General features: G+C 40.9%; 2 protein-coding genes across 12 annotated transcripts in view; one reads left to right on the forward strand and one right to left on the reverse strand.

The window, feature by feature from the left end:
• Positions 1-21,523, forward strand: part of LOC124303627 (cAMP-specific 3',5'-cyclic phosphodiesterase) — a 276,613-nt gene that overhangs the window by 124,772 nt on the left and 130,318 nt on the right. For 2 of the 9 annotated variants that reach the window (XM_046761073.1, XM_046761074.1), the window contains exon 1: positions 5,389-5,627. The exons of 5 other annotated variants lie outside the window; for them this stretch is intronic. The gene's annotated coding sequence lies outside the window, so the exon portion shown is untranslated. Of the gene's footprint in view, positions 1-5,378; positions 5,628-21,523 lie in introns of those variants that run through there. 2 more of the 9 variants (XM_046761071.1, XM_046761072.1) reach the window with 2 other exon arrangements.
• LOC124303631 (elastin-like) overlaps positions 1-21,523 on the reverse strand; it is a 98,913-nt gene that overhangs the window by 72,810 nt on the left and 4,580 nt on the right. The window contains exons 2-3 of one of the 3 annotated variants that reach the window (XR_006907949.1): positions 4,427-4,566; positions 589-780 (exon numbers count right to left, since the gene is read on the reverse strand). The gene's annotated coding sequence lies outside the window, so the exon portion shown is untranslated. Of the gene's footprint in view, positions 1-588; positions 781-4,426; positions 4,567-16,377; positions 17,151-21,523 lie in introns of those variants that run through there. The other 2 variants (XM_046761092.1, XR_006907948.1) reach the window with 2 other exon arrangements.

The raw sequence follows: 21,523 nt of genomic DNA on the forward strand, positions 1-21,523 counted from the left end.
GATTTATATGCTTACACGTAAATAGGAGTAAAAAAATCTGCATTACATTCTGCAAACATGTGAATGGCGCCCCACGTATCAACCCTTTTACTTCCAACCTCAGTCGCACCTCGTCTTCCAGTCGCATTTTATTGAAAAATTGTTCACGAGGCTCTGCATCTCCGTGAAAAATCTTCAAAACTTTTTAATTTTTACGGAAGGTCCGGAAATTGAAAGCGTAGTCTGCGATACGAATGTTTGTGAATAAGGAAGAGCAAATCCGCGTTGAAATGAGTTGAGATGCACTGCAACACTTATTTGCAACTACATCGCAGCGATAAGTTATTCCACGAGTCATTCAAAAGTTTATCCTTTTCCATCTCTCTTTATGAGAGATGATATTTCAATTTACTCGAAGTAACTTATCGTAGCGATTAAGAGACCTTCAATGATAATAATAATTAATTACTCCAACGCCGCTTATATTACCCTCTGAATATATGAATCAAAGATTAAAACTTTTCCAATTCCTAATTCTATTTTCTCCCTCCTTCTGTTTCAGGTAAGTTTTTTCACCTACGCGCAATCTCGGATTCCTTCGAAGAATTCTGGTCGATGGCACGTAAGTTCTCCGCCGTTATTTCGTGTTTTTTTTCTTTCACGTGGTGAGTATTTTAATTACAGCGTATGATTTCAAAATCTTAAGACAATTTTCTTCCATGTCCTACTGATGTTTTCTAAGTGAACATCATCTCTCCAAAGACTCACTTTGTCTGCGTGATGTAGAAGGGTGATTTACGCCTGGAAATAAAGAGACGTAATGTGTTAGTAGAAAATACACACATCATTTTTACGACGCGTATCTAGATTTTTATGAGTAAACAGATTAACTTCTTTATTACGGACTTACGCGAGCCGCTATTCTCCGAATATGACCAATTAAATCCCTGCAATTATCTCTGCACACGGTCGAGTATAATATCGTGCTCTCAGATATTTTTTACTCTACACCGCGGATTCTACCTTATCCACTATATTCCGTAGATATTGGGTAGAAATTATTAGAGTCCCCCCCCCCCCCCCCCACAAAACGAGAAATTATCAGCGACCATGCTGCCATCTTACCAAAGAACGAGGTATCCCGCTGCCAACAAAACTTTACCCGCAGAGTTATATTTAAGCAATAACGCGGTAACGCGATACATTCGCATTACCGTCTATATGCGGAGGCTGCTTCTAGTTCCGGTGAAAATTTGTGAAATTTTGTGTGAACCGTATCGATTAATTACATGACTCAATTCCACGGAAATCTATTTAACCCAAAAAATGAAAACTCGCTGATCCACTGTTAACGAAGTTATATCTACACTTGCAACCTTGGTAAATTTAGCCGTTCACTTCATGCTTTGAATCTGATTAAAAATGTGGGATTCCTTGCCGTATTCTAATTAGCTCGCTTGATCAGACTCGGATTTACACAAGCGATCAGCTTGCTTTGGAAAAGTTTCGCGAATTTCCCAACGTTTTTATTCTGCTGATATCTGTGTCAAAATATTATGATCAGTCACGAACTGCTTTTTTTTTGCGATATCAAACACTGCGGTTGGCCGGTAGCCAAATATTCATGCGCATACGAATCTGCTCTGCGCTATTAGAGACGGTGGCAATAAACGCGAATCCACGTGTGCAGTAGCGACATTTTTTTATGCGAAAATAATGGAGTACCGAAACTGACAAGCGATTGCGATTAATGGTATGTGATATATCGGAAAGATTGAAAGATTGTGAGACGCGAGACGGCTCAAGTCTACTCTGAATTTTAACCCTGACGCTGCACACCGGGGTCGAAATGATCCCATGGCATTTTCACCGGAAGTTTCCATGTAAAAAAACATACAAAATAATGCAAGATAAATATTGAAACATCGTGAGAATCGTTATTTCAATCTTCTTCCAAAAATTCAAACCACTCACTCAGATAAATAACTATCTTTTCATCGCGCGGTATCTCCATATTTTTTTTCTCAATGTCCGTGTCTTGAGAGTTACTCAGTCAATTTTCAGTTCAAAATATTGAAAATTCAGTGATTTATGATTTTTTGAGTAGAATGATTCATTTTCCAACATTTTATTGTGTTTTGAATTTTGTTTTTCATCATATTTACAATTTCATTTTGCTAAATATAACTAATTTGCCTTGAAACATCATAGTTCAAGACTAGCCCAGAATTCGTTCAAGTTGTTCGGATCGATATCTCCGCTTCTACGAAATGATTGTTGCCGTTGGCTCTCCAACGACCCCGGTTCGACACCAGTATCCTTACACGGCGTAAGGATTGAGAACGAGTAAGTCCATCTTCACAAGCAAAGTTCAACCAACGAATTCGAAGACCCTGTAGAAATATCAATGCGTGTCTACTTATAACTAGTTTTAACCCCGCGGTGGGGCCAGGGATCCATTGCTTATTCCGTCTACTTATTTTCGCTGTGTAAAGATAAAGTTTGAAACTGAAAGAAAAAGAAAGTCTCGGAAAAGATTGGAGACGGATGCTTTTGCTCGCAGGTCTCCTTTTCATCCTTTGCAAAAGTTCCGTACGGTTTAGGAAGTGGAACGAAAAGTTTCGTGAAAATAAGATGAATTGAAAGAAATGAAAAAAATGAAAAAACACCAAGTGACGAGGACTGATATACGTGCATACGACTCCTCGCATAAGCCATACGGATACGAAGCTTTTTTCGCAACACATCCGAGACCAGATCCCGTCGATTGCGCAGTAAGCCCTCCATTGTGAGGGGGTTATAAATGGTTCCAGCTGGTTCCACCAAGGCCAGAAAAATCTCTGACGAATTCTGCGATCTGGAAAATTTTCCTCTATTTTTTCTCTCCGTTGAGTTTATTTTTGTTTTCCTCGAATTCAAAAGAAATCAAATTAGGTACCCTCCGGCCGATTAATCACTTTATGCGTAGACGCCAGAGTTACAAATTACTCTTCTAAACATAGGCGGCCGTTGATGAATTATTTACGACCTACGACGATGTCAAGACGAAACTGCGTATCTACGGTTCAAAGTGTAGGCAACCGAACTCGCCTTGCACGCGGCAGTTGAGACGTACGTCACTGTAAGAATCTTCCCAAGATTCTACCAAAGTGCAAGAGTTCACTCGACTCGCAAAACCCTGCAGGCTCATTCTTACAGGCGGGCGCTTCGAGGCATGCATGGTACTGTCATGTCGTAAGCGGTTCGCTCTGTTCTTTGAGAACATGCCTGATGACTGCGTTAAAAGATAAATACGTACAGCAACTGCGGGAATATTTGCGCTGCAGTTTTGAAGACGAAGTAAAAAAGCAGGTAATTACAGCGAATGAACGACCGTTCCTAAGACGATTCGCTCCGGTATCGCGATATTGCACTTTCAGAGATTGGCAGATGCGTTTCATCGATTCCCTGTTGCGCGATGAACTGATAAATTGAATTATTCGCTTATGTAACGCGCTTGAATTCTCTTATTCTCGATTCTTTTAAAAGCAAAAGCTCCTCCAACGATGCAGAATACCTCAACTGTTCCGAAAATACAACCTGCGTGACATATTTTCAAAGTTTAACAATCCAAGTCCGAAAAAAATCTTTTATGTCATAGATCATTGGATGTATGTGAATTTTTTTCAATTTGTCCAGGCACTTTCCGAGACCAAACAGCGCAACTTCATACAACGGCATGTTTCATACAATTTTTTCGTGCATGACAAGCAAACGACAGATGTTCAAGTCCCACACATATTGAAATACTTTATACACACATAATACGGCTGTATCCTAGGGTTAAGGGATGCGGGCGCAATCGGATCAAAGGTTCGACACCCTCCCCTATCGCGAAGACATATCGATTTTTCGCAAAGCATTATCGGCCGCGAGTTTTCGTTAATCTGTCTTGTAATGCTCGCAAAAATGTCACAACAACGGTCACACAAACACAATCACCAGTGCGCCACTGGATATCAGCGTATAACTCGTTCCGGTAAATATACACTGGATGTGCATACACCGTACGGAGAGATTAGATACGCACAGCTGGTATTCTCGGCGATGTATTTTTCATCAATTTTCCCTCCCCTCAATTTAGGATGCTTCTCTCATTGTTCTCATCATATTCAATCAAGTAGAGTGCACACTTGTTAATTTATACTCGTTGCTGTTTGCGCGTAATCAAATATTCGGCAAAGCAAACCCACCGCGCGATGCTCTAATATCTCGAGTTTTAATCGGCAAGCTGCAGATCGAACCCTTTTTTTTTTATACAAAAAATAACACGGTGCATACTTTTGGCCATGTAGCGGTAAAATTCTTCAAGTTTTCAGTTCGCAGCAAACACGATTGCGTTCACTTGAGGCCATATCGAACTATCGAATGACAACAAAAGCATGCGAGGAATGAAAACAGTACCTACGTAGCTGCGTTGGCAACGTGACCCAGAATTATACACAGCGTCGAGTGGCTGCAAAGAGAATCCCGGTTATCTTGGCTCTCATATACGTCTGGCTGTACCGTCCGAGAATTTATTAAATTATCCTCCCCGTCCGTATTATTCTACAACTCAAATTGAATCATTGATCATTCGAAAACGCAACTTTCAAACATAACCCAATCATATTACATCCGGACCTTCGATCGGCCTTCGACAGCGCGATCAAAAGTCTGAAATTAATGCAAGGTACGAATGTGAAAGACTTTTTATTTCTGTCTTTTTTTTTTATTCGTAACATCATTTCCGACAATCCTGACAGGTTTTATGATAAGTATTAGAATAAAAAAATTCTTTGTAAAAAAGAAAACAAAAAAAAAAAAAAAACTAAAAAATTGCACTCAAAAGTTTCCCGATTCCGGTGAAAAATTACCGCATAACCTAGGCCTGCACAAATGAACTAGTTAGAACGAGGTCAGAGCCCGGGGATCTACTTTATCAAATCTCAATCTTGCGCGATCTTTCCACCGAGAAAATGGGGAAGAAAAGAAAACGAGAAGGAAAGATAGAGCGACAGAGAGAGAGAGAGAGAAAGACTCTCGTCGGGTTCTAGGGCGGAAAAATAAACGCCTGTCCGCGGCGGGTAAAATTGGAAGCAGCATTCCTCGGCGAGGGCAGGTCAGGATCTCGCGCAGGATCCGCAGGATCACGTTCGGAATCGTCGAGGCTCAGGCTCGCGGCCTGCACCAGCAGCATCATCATCATCATCATCATCATCGGCAGCAGCAGCAGCAGCAGCAGCAGCAGCAGCAAAGCCCGACTCTTCACCCACACGGCAGCCTGTATGCGGGAAGCCGATCTGCGACGGTGTGCGAACACGTCGATCCGCCCCGGCCCCCCAGCAGTGCCGTGAAACGCTCAGTTCATGAGAACGCGTCGCGCGGTTCGGGCGCCCTTTTTGCCCCTCTGTGGCGGCAATTGTACACCCTCGAAAAAACGCGAACGGTTTACCAGATTGGAAAAAGAGCTTTGCAAAATTTTTGAGGATCGCGATCGAGCCAACGCGGATGGATATAACGTGCACATAGTGATATTGAAGTGAATACCACGGATGAAAAGCCGCAGCATCCTGCATGGATCTAATTTAACGGAAGAGTGATTTGCAAGCCCATCTAGTACGAGAGAGGTGAGAGTTGGCGTAATTTTTACGACGTGTTGTTTGTTCTTTTATTTCGTTTTTTTTTTTTATTCTTTGCTACACGCAGAACGAGTGTCCGGAGTCATTTGCGAATTCAGTAAAACCTAATAAAAATAATTTGATAAAGGCGGCGGAATTTTGTGCGTCGGAAACCACCGATCGATTTGTGTCAAACACAACTCCCTTATTGCGAGAGGTCGTGTAGGAATCGAAACCACGTGGGATCGCGAATAAATTTATTACCCAAATAATCGAGAGTGGCTTTTTCGTGTCGGGCAAGAAAAGGTCGAACATCCGCTAGAAATCTGCGTATCGCATCGCTGGTTATCAGCTCGGTATATATATATACGCCTTTGACAGTTACGTCTCGGCAAATATTATGTAACGGAGAAACACTCGTTGCCCGAACACCGCTGTTTTGTATCACCATACTACGACCAGACGTTTTTAATTGACGATTTTCAAAAAGGTTATACATGTCCTCTTCGATTGTCAGACCTCAACTGAAATTATTTCCGACGACGAAGTCGCGCTGCGATCATGCTTCTAAATTTAGACGCTTCAGATATTACAAAACACCGCGATTACCTTCGAACATTTTTTTCTTCCCACCAGAATTTTTACGTTTCTCGCGATTGTTCCTCCTCGCTGAATCGCAGGTCGTTACATGAATCGACGGTTGAAGCTCAAGCCCAACGCCCTTGATCGAAGAATACGGAAACTGCCTAGAGGTGGTTGATCATAATTCTACAATACATCCGATATTTTAAGAGAAGTCACAGCTGCGAACGTAATCCTGCACGTAGTCGACGAAATTCTTCCGAATCTTGTTTTAAATTCTATTTTTGACCTGGTGAAAATCATAGCTTTTCACTTGTAGCTCTGCTTACTTACAAGCTTCTCTCCATTGTGGCTACGATCGACTTACAAACGGTGTACATGTTTATACGTGCTTAATTACAATCTATAACAGAATGAACTCGGTATATTTTTGGTAAAGACAAACATACGCGTTACTTTATATAGCAAATATTGCCGTACTGAGCGATACTCGATAATATTTGAAGTGATTTGTTACGCGGTTTTGTTTATACCGTAGTAAAAACAAATTCTCGCAAACAAAAATAACTCAGGAATTATACGGGCTGTGTGAAACGACGGTTTACTCGGTAATTATAACGAGTGAGGAACGCGACACGCGATGAAATAAAAATCAATAAATACTTGACTGTTTTGTTTAACTTTACACTGTGTCCGGAAATCGTTTCAAAAAAAAAAAAAAAAAAAAGTTCTTCAATTCAAGTAAGCACGTAACGAGAACAGGGAAAGCTGATACGACTTTTCCATTAAAGCAAGATAATTTGAAATGCCTTGGTTTATGACAATTAAAACTTACATTTAATTGATATCTCCAGATCCCGCAGGCTCTTGAAAATTGCTTTACGTTATATCTAAAGTGACTCTTGTTCCGTTCAAATATACTTTCTCTGCAGGCAGATTCCAGATGTACATTTTTTCATCAGAATTACCTTTATACATGCTTGAAACGTCATATTATTCAAAATTTGGCGTCGTTCTCCAAACATGATCGTTGCATCCGAGGTTCTTTCTTCCGTGAAAAATTTATGAACTTTCGAAATCGTCTTGCTTTCCTATATCCCATCATTAATAAAAGAAAAAGTATCCGGGACTGCGTGAAGATTTCATCTACTGGGTTTTTCGCACCTCCGCTCTTTACTATTTCATTGTCGGTAAATTCACATCGGGAATGTGGCGTAAACAATCCCGTACCCTCAATGGAATCCAATGGTAGTTTTCACCTCTCTGAGCACGGGTATATAACGTATGTATAACCTACATGCAAATTTGTCCAAATACGTGGATGTTTACCAACGTGGCACGCAACCCGTCTCATTCGTTCTTTTAAAATGCAGGCGAACGACCGTCATAATCGTTTCATTCTTACAATTAGTGCAAAACTTTATCGGTAAGAAAATAGCCAAAGTTCAATGACAAGTATCAGATATGATATTACGTCTTCATTTCTTCGCCAATGAATATATACGTATATATATATCAGGGTGGTTAAAAAAATCAACTTTTTTTTCAGTGCCACATTTTTAATAGTTGTAGGAAGAGGAAATAAAATGCCGGTTAAAATTTCAGTCCTTAATATTAATATTTAGTGATTCCTGAACGCCATTTTTAATTTTCCACTCGATTAGCACGCGAAAATAAATTCACCTTCAGACCTTTTTTCGTAGAGCATTCAATTCCATACAAAAACTTGCAACGGACATTTATGTACATTGCTTGCTTACTGAGCTACAAAATTCTGAATAAGAGTAAAATTATTTTCGCGTGTTAATCAAATGGAAAATGAAAAATGGCGTTCAGGAACAACTAAATATTAATATCAGAGGCTCAAATTTTAACAGGCATCTTATTTCTTCTTTCTACAACTATCGAAGGTGTGACTTTAAACAAAAAATCGTGATTTTTTTTAACCACCATAATATATACGTATACGGTGAACGGAAAATGTTCAGTTAATTGATAGCGGGTTTGAATGGTTCGGTGGGAATAATTTTCACCTTCCGATTCATCGTCATTCCGGATCAAAAATTATCGTCGTTACTTTTGCATCACCTACCGTTCTTCTTTCCGCGTAGCTATCAACGAATTACTCGTGCTGCCGTAATATTGAATAATGAAATGATAGGGAAGTCGTAACTCTTTGATTCATCTTTCATACGCTAGGTATGAAATTTATTGGCCATTACGGAGCAGAGATGGTTTCTCCTCGGAACACAGTAGCTTTTGCATTAGCTTCTGTAACCTCCCTATGATCCAACGAGCTCGATGCGAGTTTGCTTGAGTTTAAGGCAAAGCAGTTTTCCATGCTCGACAATTTTCTCTTCTTGACAATTTCGTTGTCCAATTATAACAGCGAGAGTTTTATTTCTTTTACGCGGTAGTCGAGGAGGCGTGTACCTTATGTCTCATGCTTAGAATATGCCCTCGAATATTGCCTTGATTCTTACATTCGCTCGAAAACACGGCGATAAAACTGCCGAGCCGTGTTAATTTGAAGGAATCCGGCTATGCGTTGGCGCAGCAAAGTTAAGCGATGCGTGAGTCATGTCATGTTTCCAGAAAATTGTCAGATACGTATTTTCTGAAAGATTTTCTCACTGGTATTTTAACCGCGTACTCATTTTATCGCGAACATTGAATACTTCCGTGCGAATGATTTCGCTTCCATGCCAGGCTGAGAAGTTGATCACTCTTTAGTGCCTATTTTGACAGGCTGTTTATGACCCGGCTGTAGATAACGACACGCATACAAATGGCATTGAATTACAAGCGGGCGATCGATCGAAGTTACTGCTGAAATTGTGAGACGGAAAATCCTGGAGGATATTTAGGTGCACATGAGTATCGTTTCTTTTCATACGCAGTTACATATTAGGCGAGTTAAAGTCGCCGCTGAGCCTGGTTACTGAAAAGGTTTTCATTTGCTGAAGTATCGTTCATGTTTGCCAAAGTGAGGTCGTACGAGATGGAGAAAAATATACGTACATCTCACTTAGGTAGTAAGTGCCACCTGTCAAATGCTCCACATAACCACTCGGGTAAAAAGTCGACAAAACGATACGCGAACAGATGTTCTTTTGTACAACATCCACGGATGAACGTTGCGGAACGAACGCCACATTCCGCAGCGAAACCTGCGTTATCGATTTGTGCAATTCGTTCCTTCCCCAATCGACCGGACGATCCGGTATCGAAAACGGCTTTGGTCATAGTCGGCATTTCGCAATCTCGATGTCGAATCCGCGAAAGTAACGTAAGAGTTTCACCAGAGTTACGGTAATTCGTTTTCGAATCGTTGAGCCTACTTTGTTGTTCAGTTAAGATAATACACATTTAATCATGATTATACCTAATGTAAAAGAAGGTGCCGTAGGTTACTTTGAATAAAGAAGTTAACATTTATCTAACCACGCGGATCGCGTTTCAGCTACGCTGCGAAGGGTATACTTATTCTTATTCATGTCCACCACCCACAATCCCCGTTATAACGCTACCGGAAAAACATTTTCTCCAATATTTCGCAGCCGTTGAGCCGGTGAATAAATGAATGAATCATTTTGGGACGGGTTCGTATATCTTTTCTGGGGATTGATTGATCAATGGGAATAACATCTTCGAAATATTACGTCACGGGTATTGAAAGGGCATTGTTTCAAGGATCATCCCCGTCAGTATCAAAGTAGGAGCTTTTTTGCCGATTATAATCTCTCCGTCGGTTCAGCGCATCGTTTTGCCTGGGATTCTCCTCTCTCGTTCCTCGAGTATTAATTACATATTAGATCTGAGAAAAGCAGGTCATCCGCCGCCGGTTCAGCTCTCCTATCACTCGTGAGTGTTTTATTTCATACATATCACATATGTATAAACAGAGGCGAGTAGAACTGGGAGCTGACATCGAACGATACCTACACACTCACTACGTATATACTGCGTACGGGTTGTTTGTGTCCCATACGCGTGCGTGCATGTGGACAGGCATTTTATAATACACTCACTCAATAATTCATGCGTTTATAAATTTTTCAGCACCCCGTTCCTGTCCGTCCTCGTACAATACGTACTCGTATGCGTATGTACCCACGGTTCGAATCGCTACTCTTTGATACGGATTTATTTTGGCAACGAAGAAGAAAGTAAGCGGAAAAGAGGACGGTAGTCATCCCTTTGCAAAAAAACAAAAAAAAAAAAAAAAATATCGACTTCTTTTCAAACTCGCACTTTATGCCCAAGGCAACGAAATGCTCTTGTCTCCGGTCTTGGCAAGAGATAAACTCAACTCTCCCTAATTTCGAGCCTACTGAAGTGGGCGTTCCATCACCGTGAAAGACTCTTACTTACGTCTTAATCATGATCCCAGCTGGGTGTTGCGTTTGTTAAACTGATATTAATTATCTTTTACACGGAGTAGCTCGGTACCTTAGAAGAGTAAAGCAGAGTACAAGTCCACCTGATAACGACCTTCCGAGAGCAACGAGATATTACGCGGAGTAAATTTTACGTTCTACGTGCGTATCGGTTGAGATAAGAATCGGAATAGACGCTGTGTGTTTCGAGAAAAGAAAACACAATAAGAAGACGATTCATCTGCAGATCTTCTCAGCTCCTTACATAACTGACGAGTCTCGAAATATCGGTTTGGCAGACACGAGAACACGCGATGTGTTTGGCACGAGGTATGAAATAAGATGAAAGACGGCGTAATGTAATTTCATTTGTCATTTATACATCGGGAGTAATTATTTGCTGAGAAAATTTTCGGACTCTATTAAACCAGAAGGCAATTTCACTTGCAAAATGACTCCCGAAATCGTATAATATACATATATTTACAACGGTCCACCTTATAATAATACGAAATAATGAATAACCTTTCATTTTTTCGTTATTCTAATTTTATGCTTTTCGTGTTCTCTCATCCGACGACGAGTAGAACTTTCAATTAACGTGCTAATATTTAATAACACCCTTTTTTCCTGAAATATTCCACCACCTGACCCACGTAATTGTACAGTTCACGATTACAATGCTTTTCCCCTAAGAATTTTATCGTTCCTACCAACGTGCTTTTCTATATAAAGATCGTTATCTTGGGAAAAAAAAAATGTTCAACCTAAGCTGGTTTGGCCTGTTAAACTTTAAAGCACCGGATTTGCTTTGTAAAATTCAATCCCGTTACTTAACGAGTTTATAATACTCTGCAAAACTTATTACATTCTTGAGTGCAGATAATTAACGGTGTCGCCGAGTAGATGATTCATAACCTTTATACAAGAACGGCTCTCAGTTTCCGATGATTCAATTATTCATTCTCCGCTAGCACTGATCAAAATGTGAACTCTGCCGTCGAGTACTGATCACGTATTTCTGAGGACAATTTACGTAATTTCTGTGAGAATCATCAGTGCCTTGAAGTTCTGGAAATTGCGTCGATGGGAAGGCGAGCAACGGGGACCAATACACGTTGTTAAATTGTAACTTCGCAGTAGATTGAGCGCACGTAACACAGCTGTGATTGTAATTGGAACAGAAGCCAGGGTGCAGTAATATCTGTATAATCAAAGCGAGAATTAGACGATAACGGTTGGATAATTTCGTTCAAATTCACCTACGACGCTGTTTAAATTTTTCCCTTCCAGCGCCTCGATCACGATTTCATTTTGAACTTGTACGCAATAGAATTAACAAAGTCTAAGCCAAACTAATTGTAAGCTGTAATCTCGAGAGGTACCGTAATTGATGTAAATTTTTCATTCAACTTTTTCTTTGAACATCAGAGCTGTCGGGCCGATATATTTCAGATTTTAATTATTTTTTTTTTTTTGTCCTCTCGCTTTTTCACTCGTTACTTTTGCACTCTCGTTTCGTTTTGTCCCACCACGGAACCGTTGACGCAATTAGAACGGGGTTTCCGTCCTTTATTTTATCCTGCAAAGACAGTGAAATGGTGAAAATTGAACAACGCGTTACCTCTGTACGTGCAGATATACGTGTCGAACAATGAGAATAATTTCCGTCTCTTGATTCAAATACGCGCGATGCATTCACGATTTCGGGGTGATGAACCTTCAAGCAGCAAAGCAGCGCGCGCATTGTACGCGACGTGAATATTTTTCGCCACGTATTTCACAGCCTACGCGTAACAAGTCGGGTGATCTGCCTGTCTTGCTTTTCCCATACAAGTATACATATGCGTAGTAGTACGTATGTATATGTATACATACTCCACTTCGGATTCGCAAAGTATACGACGGACGAATGTTCGACTTTTCACGGTCAATTACTTTTTCAATTGACGCAAAAGTTACGGTAGCAACAAATGAGTTATTCGATCAGATATCAAGGGCAAATTTTGAAGGAAAAATTAACACAGCTCCAACGAGCGAGTCGCTTAGCGTTTGTATGAAAAATTTTTTCAATCGTGTAAATGTTACTTTGCCGCACCTAAAAATATCCTCGTTAACACTCGTATTTATATAACGTGAAAATTCGTTGATGTGCGCAGTTGAAGTCTTACCCGTACCGACGAATAGCGACTCGTAACAAATTTTTACATACTCGTATGCTTCAACAACCGTTAGAAGATCAAACCTGCAATTTTATATGCATATCTCGTTTTAGACGCGTGTATTACGTAGGGATTGTAAGAGGAATAGGGGGGATTGGAAGAAAAAATTTCGCTGCGACACCTTTTATCCAGTTATGTACTCTGGAGTACTTGTTGAGTGTGGAGCATCTGAGAGGCGTAGAATTCCTTGATCCCTTCCGACTGACAAGATTCCGATCCCTAAGTAAACGGTTAAACATGCAGTGGGTTCCTCGGTTTCCGAAGGATCACCCGTCCAACGTCGATCAGCGAGCTACACGACAGGAATTGAACGCGTAGACGTGAGTCAGATTCGTATAAGATCGAAACGATGTAACAATCGTGACGAATTGCGGATAGGGACTGATTTTCTTGAAGCTGCAGCCTCTTGAAAAATCTGAAAAGTAGAATCCGTACGGTCTTTTTGGATTTTCGCAAAACACATGATAACGATCGTTGTACGAGAGCTGCAGAGATGTAATGAAAATAGATGAAGAACCTTTCGATGAAAATATTCCTGGCTTAATATTTAAGGGCCGCAAGTCGTCAAGTCGTCTGTTCGAAAAGTTAATTTTATTTATGAATATTGAATATCCGAGGTCGCTAATTTATCTCCCAACGAGCACCTTTGATCTCGGCTATCGATGGAGAAAAATTAAATTTGGTGATGAAAATAAAAAGGTGAAACGAAATTAGCTCCTCCCGAATCGTATCGCCGTAAGCTTGGATCGGCAATAACCACGTTAACAGACGCGTGTCAGTCGATTCTTAATCCATTCAGTGATTAATTATTTCTACGGAGAAGTTGGGTTATAGAAAAGCTAACCTACAGCGCGTGTCTGATTGAATTAAACCCACGGATCAACTCTGTTATAATGCTAATGATGCACGTAGGAGTACGAATAGTTCACAAACAATTTTGCGTTGGTTGTTTCAAAACGGATGGATTGTAAAATTAAACAGGTTCATTCGCCGAACGATACAATAATTGGTATACAGTTAAGCAGTAAGGATTATTACCGATCAATTAGAAACGTTTTTGTGTATCGATAGTTTTACCGCATACATTTTATTCAAATCCTGAACTTACGAAGCTCAAGCAACTGCGGGCTTTCAATATTGTCGTCAGGTTTTTCGTTCTCGCGTTTGATTAATACCAAATATGGATCCTCTACGAGATAAGGATCTATTCGCGTGTTCCTTCATATAGGAATTTCCGCGAAGTCGAAACCTGGCTCATCGCAAAATGGAACACTAAGTTCCGTTCAATATTTAACCGCCGATGGTGTTCTCAATTTCCATCGCATGATTCGAGCTCATTTGCAAACAACGTTATAGTTGCCGGTCAATACATAGAATAGATACTGCGTTCTATTTTCGTGTTCGAATGCAGTGTTGCGATGCGCTATTTCCACGAAATCACGTCGTTCTCGTGGAATTTAAATTTCTCATACTAAAAATCCGATTTCTACAAAGCGTTCTTGTGAACCCATTACGATTAGATTCAGAAATTCCAGCTGTGTGCCGCAGAACGATTAGATTCATTCCAACCACAAAACAATGCACCCTTTGACTCTGGCTTGCGAAAATACAAATATGGGAAAAACTGGTCGAATGATAAAATACGGCAATTCAAGTGTATTTTCAAACGTTGGCCTTCAGACGCTTGTTGCGAAGCTCGCTTGTCATTTACAATCATCGACTAGATACACGTTTTTGAATATCATTCCGCTCTTACAGAGGAGTCCGAGTTCAACTTCAACGGTATTGCTCGAGCGGCTAAAGTTCTCAATTTTGACAGTGAAAATAATGAATAAATTTAATAAATTGAACACGAGTAAATGACGAACACTCTGTATTTGAGGACTGGCTGAATCCATTCTTCTGCTTTTTCCCTCCATACATACAGTATTTAATTTATTTTTCGCGCATGCCAAGTCCTGCCGTTTCGTGTATTTTGATACATAGATTACTGTAGCCCGCGGGCTAACCACGCAGCGACGTATTCTCCCGGCCATCGGACGTCCTGAACAATCCATCCACTGTTGTGGAAAATTCCTGATAATATGATATTAAACTGGCTTCCCAACTACACGAACGTCAATCTCAATGGCCGAGGGAAAGAACAGAAAGAAGAGGAGGGAAAAAAAAAACAGATACGAAAAGGGAGGAAATAAAAGCAAAGTCATAGATCCGTCTTGTGACTTGCCAGTTCTCATATTTGTCGTGTAATAAGTACACGATCATTGAACCGTTGGTCTATCCGTCTCCTGCAGCGAGAAAGCTGTTATTCGAGCAATACGAATTGTTTGGATTAGTTGCAAATTGGCTTCGACGGAGCAAAAAACCGTGACAGGTGAACGACTGATGTAGACAGCAAAGGGAAAACAGCCTTGGGTGTTACGTGTCTCTTCGAGATTTTGGTTTCAGCTTACCGAGTTCCTGCAACTGCGAGTGACGCGATTAGCAATTCCGATATCGGAATCGGTGATCCCGGAGCTCGACGCCGCTAGTCGAGTAGGAGATCAATTTTTCTTTTTACAAGCGAAAGCTGACAGAGTTAACAAGGGATCCTGCTTACAGGGATATCGATCGATGGGTTATCGAATACGTTGATTATTCAAATGCGGTTTGAGGCGAGATGAAGGCGTAGTCGCTGCTGTGCAATTTAATCGATGATTAAAATTACTCCGTCGTATTTGCTTCCCGGCTTCTTCGCCTCCGATATTTCTATACAACGCAGCTGGCTTTACTCACGCTCCAATTATCAATAAAACCTGACGACATTATTATCTTACCTCAACGTTATAAATAGCTGCACGGCTGCGGTGTTATACGCAATTATATCATAGCTCAATATGCATCGATCGTGGGGCTGCTGCTCGATAATTTCTACCTATCGCGTAGCCTGCAAGTTCACCGATGACTTTGTCAGGTATTGGAAGAAAAATACGGCATTAATATCTCGTCTTAAAAACGCACAATCGTTTACCCGTTTCTCCGTTTCTCCATTCGTTGGAAATATTTCAGTAAAGGATACCGAACCAGCCAAAACTTTACGTCTATTGCACGAACCAATTTTCTGGCCACGTGATTCATTTCATTTTCAGGTGGTTGCGCAGGTCAGGTGGTTGCTTATCAAATTCCATTAGGTGTATGTATCTAATTAAACTTTCTTATTTGACGTGACTCTCGGATTTTAAGGCGTCTTTGGATTTCATTCAAGCACGTTGTTTGAGCTCGTTTCACGTTCTTTCCTTTGACCCGTTCATCGTCGGCTTCAGCGTGGAAGGTGAAGATGTGTTTTGACAACTTGTTGTCGTAACCGTTCAATTACTGTACTGTTTGACTTTTTTCAGATGGCTATGTACTCGTAGCAGCTGAAACTTATGGCGAAATGATGAATCTCGTCCAGCATTTCAACAAGTTGTTTTGTTCTTTATTGATAAAAGATTTGACGTATTTTTAACAGTTTTATACTAATCGGTAGATAAGAGTTTTTTCAACCGATTGAAAAAAAAAATACAAGTATTCAAACTAGAACTTTGTACTTTGGGACGAGCGTGAGAATAGCAGCTTAAATCACCGTTGAAAATGATTTTCCTTCCTTTGGAATATCCTGAAATTTCAGCAAAGCCTCAATTTTCTTCAAGTTTTCTGTCGAAAGTTTCCAGGAGGTTAAAAGCATCCCGTTTGCCTGTGTACAACATTGACTGATCAAAAAGATGCAACGCTGCCGTCGTCTCTCAGTTTTATGATATCCAATTATTCCCCGAAGGCGTCTCTATTTAAAAGTTTAGCTCGTGTCAGGTTCAAGACCTCCGAAGGAGATGATGAATTCAACGTTTTCAAGCTGCTGCCAGAAGTTCATAACTTCGAACAGATATTATAAACGACACGACTAAATGGGTGGCAGTGATTAAATCAGTAATCCCCTTATTCCGGTGTTAATAAAAGTTTATTTTTCTTCTAACTCTTTCAAAAATTATTCGTATATGCGTGATTCCCATGTGTACAAGTCCTGTTCACTTATCATCGCCAAGCTTTCATGTACGGCTGGAATACATATTCGAAGTATCCGCGATGCCGCATTTCTGTTTGTCTTCAGTCACCATACCTGCGCTCGGCAGAATCTAATCAAGTTTTGAATTTGCTTTGAACACTCAAGTTTCGCAATTAGGTTGTTCTCAGTGACTTCGTTGCGGTCGTGAAACTAGCTTCTGGATTGGTACCCCACATTTGCCAGCTTTTATACAGTAGACACATATGTAGACTTATATTTCGTACCGAATAAGCAAAGTCGAGAATACAACTTTGCGCTCCCCTGCGGCCTGCAATTAGAGGAAACAGTCTTGTAAAAGCTGTGTATAATAAATGGAAGAAACAAAGAAATGAAATTCCATTGGAAGCTGCTTTTCAAGAAAACATTAAAGGGTGATCAAAGTAAAGGAAACGATAAAATATTTCGAAACTTGTTTTATCCATCGGATTTTCTCTTAAAATCTACGAGGTTCGACGAAATGACTCGACATTTGTTGATTAAAGAAAACAAGACGCCTCATTTCTAGTACTGAGATCAGTCATGCAGAGCCGTCGCATGATGATTGGTAAATACGTAATCATGTGTTAGACACTAAAGCTTCTGCTATTGGGTGGAAATTTGAATGCTCCTCTCACCTTTAACGTCTTATGAGAGTTTGGGATACCTACAGATAAAGTAAAGTCGAAAAAAGTTCACTGTTCTTGATAAAAAATTGATTGTGAGTAAACCTCGCTGCGAAAGAGCACTAAATTATTTTCTGTATAAATCAAACAACGGCGTCACCTGCTCAAATTTCACCCCTTACGCGCTGTTTTTATTTAAAAAAATGTTCCCACTTAATCTCATTCGTAATTCCGCTTAAAATCCTGGTGAATTATTATGCAAAGATCCAGGTCAACTCGTTGAAAATATTGAAGAGGATACAGGACGACGAGGAGTGCGTTCCTCGGCAAATCGCGCCTACAAATAATTTATATTTACGCACGCATCGCTGGTAAAATAATGGAAAATAAACACGCGTCAATAATTTTGATTATAACCAGCTTGAATATACGTAAGTCTCTTTCGTCCGAGGATTCTTACAAAGATTAAATATTGCCCGCATACGTAACTATAGTTAAAAATACGAATTTTATGGCAAGTTACACAATGCTTCTCTCACAAGGCATAAATATACATATATTGATAAACAGCGGAAGAGCCATTTCGTGCAAACCAGCTGTTAAACGTGAGAATGAGAATTTTATAGTCGGCTAGATATCGGGCAAGATAGGGAAGACGATATTAATAATTTTCCACTCATTTTCCTCGACGAGTAAATTTACTGCCGGAATTCATATTGCGCCATGCTTGTTTAAAAAGTACCAGAACTCCCAAGTCGCATTCCATCGCGCGCTTACAAAATAACAACAAAAAAAAAATTGGACCATTTGGTAAGTTTTCAACGCCGAGAGCAACTACAATTACTCGAAATATATTTGGGCCGTTATCGTTTAAATACTCGAGCAACGCCTGATGGTTGCTCCGTGAATTTTAGACCCTTCGAGAAACACGGCAGGTACTCGTGAACCATTGTTAAGCTTCTTCGGGGTAATGGTCTTAACGGACTCTCGCCGAGACGTTGCCCTAAAATTTTGAATTTCCTACTTCTCATACTGACTTACCCTTACCCTCATACCCCATTCCTACGATCCTTTCTTCAACATCGCATAAATCTTTTTTTTTTTTTTACACAAAACTTGGATTCAGGGACGTCGGATAGGTTGGGATTCAAAAACACGGCGTGATTTCGCTAAAAATGTCAAGTCGGTTCTTGCGTATCACAGCCAATTATTTATGGCGACGCGGACACGAGTCATGCTCAATATTCTTCTCTTCAAATTGGATGTAAATGAAAAACGAAAGAGGCTACTGTGCTTTTGCCCCGAAACTCCCGACAGATGATAAGTTAATCGTTCTCCATTCTTCCAATAATTATCAGTCAACAGGAATAGAAAAATTTCCTTCGAACGACTATAATCATGTTATTTCTCCGAGCGCCCCATTTTCACTGTTCTTCCCTACTACCTGAAATTGCGTTGTCATATCTTTTTGAAATCTCGTTGATGCGATGTCGTGTTTGGCATCCTGACGTTTTCATGAGATGTTTTTTCCTTGGTTTTATTCCCAGGCTGAAGCACACCTCCAGAAATCACTTCTATACGAAATTGTGGACGTGAAAGCAAAGGGCAGGCGTCTCTCGAAAATACAGCCTCTTCGACCTTTCAGCTTAACCCCTTTCAAACCAGTCGAAATAAAATTCAAAAAAAAGTTCCTCGAAAGTTCACTTTCACAACTTGAACCCAGTGTTTTACGTGTCTTCCTTTGTACCCTTAACGACCTCATCCGCTCCAGCAGTTCGTCGGCATTCGTCGCGAAGGGCTTTACGGATGATATAATATTCGTGAAATATTAATGAAACTCCACGTCATTCTCACACCGCAGGACGCCTTGGGCTTTCGTAGAAATCCATCTTGTTCGATACTACTCGGCTGAACTTTGGTCGTAAAATATTAATGCCATCGACATCGCTGTATCTTCAATTTAATATCGAATCACCTTCTCGTTGACTAATGTGAAATTTTTTCCTCGCCGTCTGTGACAATCTAAAAATTATCGTCATCTCGCACCTTTTTTCATTTCATTATCTTAAAATACGTCCCTCGTCGTTTACCGGTATTTCATTTCTACTTGTTGCAAGAAAACGGGAAAAGCGCTCCCGGTATATTCCAAGTATAACCAACTCCGTACATAACCCGCATGGAATGGCGCAGCTCGTTTATTCAGGCGGTAAATGTCATACTTCACATTCACTGGCTCCAACCTGCAACCGACCCTTATAATTCCTTACACAGTTTCGAACGCGTTCTACACCGACTAACGTGTGACGCGGCGGTAGTGACGACACACCGAGTGCAGCCGCAGTCCTATACGCTTGACCCAGAACTTAGCTTAGGCGATATCGCTAAGACAGCTTATGCGCCGGCTATGCTCTGCCAGATCGATAGAGCCGGTTAATAGAACCGTAGGAGACGAGGGTATAGCGTGCCAGGACGAGGCCGTCATATTTTTCCAGGAGGCACCAGGCGCATCTGTGTCAAGTTCAAATACAAAATGGCAAATTGCCTTGGCGTTGGGACGCGTTTTACCAGCGGTAAAAAAAACAGCCCGAATGTTATTTACACAAGCAGACACGAATCCATGGTTGGAAAAAAATTCGTTTTCACCGTAGATCATTTTCCGTGCCGTACATTCGGTATGCCATCGTATCTGTATTGCGCGATTCCGCGGCGTGCCAAATACGATGTAGATTAAATTTAAAACAGATGCGATATTACGCATGGTTAATACGGATATGGCCCTCGCGATACGTCGATAAACGTATACGTAAGTAATACGGGCGCTGCTCAACGTGACGAGAACAATAAATACGGCTCACTGAACACCGCAGCCATTCTACAACGTCATGCGATCCGTACCTTGAGCTTTGCGGTGCGCTACTGAAAAACATGGAACAAACACATAGATCCGTGGATTTTTATGGCAGAGAATGGGTTGCGGCGGGTTGCTAACGTCTCGCCGATCTCAACCCCCTCTCGGTCGCACACAATTTACGGCTTCTCCTCGGCACTTTCTCACCTCTCGACACCTGCATGTGGTCAGGTGCCAATTTTTTCCAAGGCCGTCGTTTGATCGAATTTGCGAATCACGCGTGATGTGTGCCCCTGAGGTCGAGCCTGCCACGAGAGAGAGAGAGAGAGAGAGAGAGAGAGAGGGGGGGGGGCCAAGGTGTTGGGGTGTCAGTCAATAACTTTATGTAGGTATCCCGTAGACTTGATGCGGAGTAGCTAGGAGTAACTTTGGGTTAAACACCCTGCACCCAAAGGCAAGTCAAGTCTCTCCTCTCCCCCTGTCCGTTCCACACGCCGCACAGATTAATTAATTTCATCGGATATCACGGCGTTTAATTACCTCAGGTATGAGCGCCGGTACCCGTTCCCTGTCAAATGCATTGATGAATGGCTCTCGTCATTGGCAAGACCTCAAGTCATGTAGCCATCGGTCCAGTCGCACCTGCAGCCTAGCAACGGGAACCCGTGCAAGGGTGGAACGGATAGTGCGGGGTCGGTATAGACGTGCGCCACGATCATCCGGTTTCCAGTTTGGCAAGAGATTACAGAGCGAAGGTGTTGGTTGGGAAACTGAATAGTACACACGGCTGCCGAACGTCGAGAGTCCGGACTTTCCGTTAGTAAATTAGGACGCTGACGTCAGTTGGCTGATTTTCGGAATGATACCAAAACCGTGTCCTATGGTCTTCCTCTTATTTGTAAAAATCATAGGTGTAACGCACGCGTGCGTAAACTATCACGAGGGATGAATATGACAGGTGTCACAATATTTAAATGATTTATAGTTACAGCATAACGCTGCGAATACAATTCACTGTACGTTATAATTATATTTACCACTAGGTCGATTTTATTATTATTGTTTGTTTTTTTTTTTTGTTTTTTATTTTGTCAAAAAATACTGAACAAATACTACACACATTGTGCAGGCTGAAAAATATCTGAGGCTCACACGTACAAATATCAGGGTATTTTTTTTCCATCTCGTTTC

This window comes from Neodiprion virginianus, chromosome 4 (assembly GCF_021901495.1).
Source record: "Neodiprion virginianus isolate iyNeoVirg1 chromosome 4, iyNeoVirg1.1, whole genome shotgun sequence".
In the NCBI taxonomy this organism is placed as follows: domain Eukaryota; kingdom Metazoa; phylum Arthropoda; class Insecta; order Hymenoptera; family Diprionidae; genus Neodiprion; species Neodiprion virginianus.